We start from the raw sequence: 5,160 nt of genomic DNA on the forward strand, positions 1-5,160 counted from the left end.
GCTCATTATCTTCTGTAATTTTAGTGGCTGGAGGACTACCAGCAGAGGGGGGGGAAGACATCTTCAATCTATCTCGCCTAGTGTGGACCTTGAGGATTGGGGATCGTTGGAGAGTTTGCAGGGTGGGCCATTGATCTCAGTAGGGCGATTGTATTTGAACCGGATTGCCGTGTTAAAAAGATGTTGGGTCCGGAGATCAAAAGCTACCAGGTTTTCTACTAAGTCATGGTGTGTTAGTGTGAGGGCAATGGTATCTGTTTCAGATCCTATTGTTGAATACCTTTTCACCCTACGTCCTCCCTCATTATGGATCGACAGCCTCTCACTTGTCGGATCCAGTGGATGGCTTTATTAACTAGGGTTTCCTTGACCTCTCTACTTGCCTCAGGCGGTAGCCTGGGAACATTAGTCAAGTGTATTATCTGCTTCCACCCAGGTAAATTATCTTTATTTATTACCTGTGGGAAATGAAGATTTTCTTTGGGGTCCTGCTTAAGTTTTAAGAATGGGGGGGGGGGGGATAGAGAGAGCCTCTATTGTGAGATTCCCCACCTTGGCGCTCAAATGCTTGTTCACCCCCCATGGCTCTCCCATTATACAGGGGTATTTCTCCTATGGTAGTTTTAGCACCCTGCGGTTTACCTAATGTGGGCCGCGTTGCTGATGGCCCCACCTTACCCTCCGCAGATTTATTAAGATTGGGACTTGAGACTTTTTTTGAGCGATTGGACTTCATTAAGTACTCTACTGAAAGACTCTGAGAGGCTACCCACGGCTGCCTTAAGTACTCTAATTTCTTCCACTAAATTAGCTATCTGCCCTGCAAGCGGATTATTCACGGAACTAGTGTACATAGTTGGACTTCCTTTGACATGGGCTGCTTCTATGTTAACATGCTCTGCATGACCAGACAGTGTAGCTTTCCGCCTCCGTATAAGATCTATCGTGGCACTTCCTGATGTCACCTCATTACCCTCTTCGATGGGGTCATTGCGTCTATCTAAGGCCTCATTATTGTCCATAAGGGGGGCAAAACTATCACCACAGGGAAAACCTGAGAGTTCATCAATAGGCTCTTGCTCCACTACTACCTCTATTGCCTCGTTGTTACACACTACGTGGCTAGGTTTTGAGGCAGACGCAGATGGCTTCTTTACTTTTGCTTTATTAAATATTGATGGAATGCGCCCTTGGCAGAAGTTATGAGCAGGCCTACCCTGAGGCTGCGCATCGAGTGTTGGAGTCGATGCGCTATTAGAATCGAGGAGGCCCTCACATTCTGTCAATAAAATATCTATACGGTCCAACACCCCTTCTCCCCCACCCCCTTCACTGGGACGTGTAGCCTTTTTGCATTTTTTTCGCCCTTTTTTTGTCGCGACCTATGAGCCCTCCTCGTTACACTTACGTTTCCCCATTATACAACTATGTCTCTCAGAAAGTGTGATGCGGAGGGGTTACTACGCACACCGTCACTTTGCGCAATGGTTACAGTCACTTATTAGCAGTCTACGTTATGCTGAAACCGTACCTTTGTCCAGATACAGGTAGATCCGTGATCAAGAGAGGAAAGCGCAGGGTGTCTTTGTAAGCCTCCAGTCACAAGCTTTGCTGGTGGTGCAGACCCCAGGTAGGGAGAGCACTTAGTACTTTTCCAGGGATTCACTGCATTAACCCAGTGTAGGTCCCCAATGGCAGCTAGTTTAAGAATTCAACAAATAATACTAATGTTAAACCAGAAGCAGGTTTTAGAATGTTTAAAGCTTCATTATTAGAAACACTAACGTACACTGTTTTTTATGGTGCCTTTTATTGATTCTGGGTATATGCAAATTTATTGGATGAAATGGTGTGCTATACAGTGCTAGTAATTCAACAGAAAAACATTGTATTTGTCCTGATGTGATTTTTTTATTTTTTATTTTTATTCTTGTGAAGGTTTGTTTCGGGTTATTTGGTGGTGCTCAAAGTCTTCGTGTAGATGAACTCTTTAAAACCAAAGACCGAGAGGTCCATTATTTCTTGATGCACACTTGAGTTGAGAGGCGTAACTACAAATTTGTCAGGCAGGGTTTTAAAAAGGGGCGTCTCAAAAGGAACATTCCCTTTTTAATTCCCACAGGATGGTTAGCTCCTCTATATCGAAGAAATAGCGGAATGAAATGGCCCCCAAACGTGGCATGCATGTAGAACTTTGCACAAGGATAGGTTTTGTGTTAATATGTTCAGTAGATTTTGAGAAATTCACTTTTAAAAAGTATCATCGATTGGACATGAACAGGTTAATTTTTAGAGATATGGGGACAGTTAATTTGCGGCAGTTCAAAAAAAAAAAAAAATCTCAAATCCCATTGGACAAGAGAGCTATTCCTCCAACTATTTTAAGTCCACAAACTTGCAATTATCTGATTGGCTGGCTGCAACTTCAAGAAAAATGTTGCAGCTACCATTACAGGACGTGGCGACTTGAGGCCGGATGTACCTGCTTTGTAGCACAACTTAAGTAGGAACGTCTTTGGTGTTGTGCACGATGACCAGAGACATGCTCATATTATGTTGCATGTAGCTCTTTTTGAGCACAGGGTAGACCAAAGAGGAGTAAAAGCAGAGTTCCTTACACATTAATAATTATTGTGTGTGATTTGAAGAATATGGCCCTATAATGTGGCCAGTGTGGGAAGCGTTTTGGTGCTGTGTGTGATGACCAGAAGGGTGCCACTATCGTGTTGTGGCAATTTTGTATCTTCGCTGAAGCATGGAGTGCATCTAATAGGAGGGAGGTACAACTTTACTTATGCGGATACAGAACGCCTTTGAGTCGGTGGACTGGGTCTGGAGTCACTGGTAGGGCAATAGAATTCCAGGTGCTGTCTTCTGGTCCATCCGCAGACCAAGTTGTGACCTATGTGCTCTGCGAAGGACGAGCAGCGGTCTCAAGTAGTAAACCGTGCCATGTCCTGGGGTGGCCATAGATCCATGTGTGCAGGTGGACCGCATCGGAACTCCTTTTCAGGGGTTAGGGGCCTGTTTTGCATCTTCAGACTTTGACCCACAGTAAGAAAGAGAGAAGCAGAAGACAAGATAAGCAATGAGAAGGAGGAAAACCATAGTAATGTTATGTTGGTTTGTATAGCGCACTAATCGCCCGCGAGGGTATCCGGGCGCTTGAGCAGGTGTGTAGGCATTCGGTCCGCTCAGAATTTAATCGAAAAGCCAGGTCTTCAGCTTCTTGCGGAACTCAAGAACTGAGGAGGGGGCTCTGGTGAGGTCTGAGGTCGTTCCATTTTTGGGGTGTGATGCAGGAGAAAGAGCGACCTCCTGCTCTGCCTTTGCAGATGCTGGGAGTGTGTCCAAACGAGGCAGAGCATTGGTGTCTGGTGCGTTTCTGAGAGTGTATGTGGCTGTTCAGGTATTCTGGTCCTGTGTTGTGTAGGGCTTTGTGTGCGTGAGAAGTTTGAATTGGCTGCGCCTGTGAATGGGGGCTCAGTGAAGCTTCCTGAGGTGTGGGGTGATGTGGGTGTGGCGTGGGAGGCTGCGTAAGTGTCTTACGGTGGCATTCTACATGGTCTGGGCTCTGTGTAGGGGTTATCTGGAGAGTCTGGCCTAGGGAGTGTTGCCATAGTCCAGCCTGCTGGTGATGAGTGCTTGTGTGATGGTTCATCTGGTGTTCTGTGGCAACCACTTAAAGATCTTTTGCAACATGCATAGGTTGTGAAAAAAGAAAAGTGGAAGTACGCAGGGATCAAAATAGTTTGTCCTAAAGAGAGAGGCTAGGCGGTGGTAGTGGGACCTGCACTTTTTGTTTTTTTAAACAAATTAGGCTCTGTGACCTCATCCTGCTCAACATGGCACCAAAACCATATACTGTTGGCTGGGCACTGCCATCTCCTCTGCACATCCTGCTCCTCACACCACCTTACATCATCATAAAGTGCCCACCAAGCCATACCACACTTGCAAGCACAACCCAAAATTAAGGTTTAACAATACTACCTCCTCGATAGTCCCTACTCACAAGGTTAAGTGTAACAGTGGTGATTAAACCAAGGGAGTTTGTGAGGTTTAGGATGACGGTAGCCATTTGAGGTAAGAGTCTGTGTTATGTTTAGGGTAAGGGGTAAGCTTAGGGTTAGCATAAGACTAAAAGGTAAATACGCGGCTTGAAGTGCGCCTTGTAAAGGCACAGAAATTGTGCAATTCTGGGAATGCTGCAGTTTCTGCACAATTGTGTATTCACCGCGCTTGTCAATGCAGAATTTGCTGCATCATTTACAGATATCAAGACAAAATGGATTTTACTCAAATGAAAATGTACTTTTAAAAAGTGCCGCTAATGGTGTTCGTAGTGGCAGGCTCTGTGGAAAGGTTAACTGGTCACCCTTCAGTCTTTTGTGAAAGTGTTAAGCAGGTACTTGTGAGGCAAAGCCTTTTTCACAGAAAGTATTCATGTTTGTGAAAAAGACAAAAATAGTGAAAAATACTGTCACAGAATGTGCTGCACTATGCCACATAATTTTCAGGTTGTTGCGGTATAATTTGATCCTGCAGTGTGGCACGCTTGGCCTAGGCTTAGCTTTAATTTATAGTTTAGGTTTTAGGTGTAGGCCTCGGATTAGAATTGGGGCCCTGGTAAATGTGAGTTTTAGGGTTCAGGGTCATCGCCAATGTTCGTGTAATTCGCTTACAGAATTTGGTGGTATCCACAGTACTTGTGAATTGCACTGGAGGGGATTTGATGTAGGTGTATGCTGTGTAGTGACATACAACCCATGTTCGGTGTCTCGGCGTGCACGAGCTGTGCGGCGGTGTGTGAGCTTGCACACACTGCACTCTTGGCTCCGGGCCTCCCTTCAGCCAGTGAGCACCTGAGGCTTCCCAAGGCAGACATCCCTCCCTTTCAGGAAGACAGCCTTGCGGACGCGCAGCGCTACAGGCTGGAAACGCACCACAAGGCCTCATTGTAGTGGGACACTGCGGCCTCCCAGCGCCTGGGAGAGTCTCTCAGAGGGCTGCATCCTGCACAGCTCAAGGTTATCCGCATTTCAAAGATATCAGCCCTCTCCTCCCCTGGCAGGGAGGAAAACAAGCACAGGCCCTGTCGGGGAGCATCCCTGGCCCGTATAAGACACACGGGCAGGCTGCTTCTCGGCACACGGCAGC

This window comes from Triturus cristatus, chromosome 12 (assembly GCF_964204655.1).
Source record: "Triturus cristatus chromosome 12, aTriCri1.1, whole genome shotgun sequence".
In the NCBI taxonomy this organism is placed as follows: domain Eukaryota; kingdom Metazoa; phylum Chordata; class Amphibia; order Caudata; family Salamandridae; genus Triturus; species Triturus cristatus.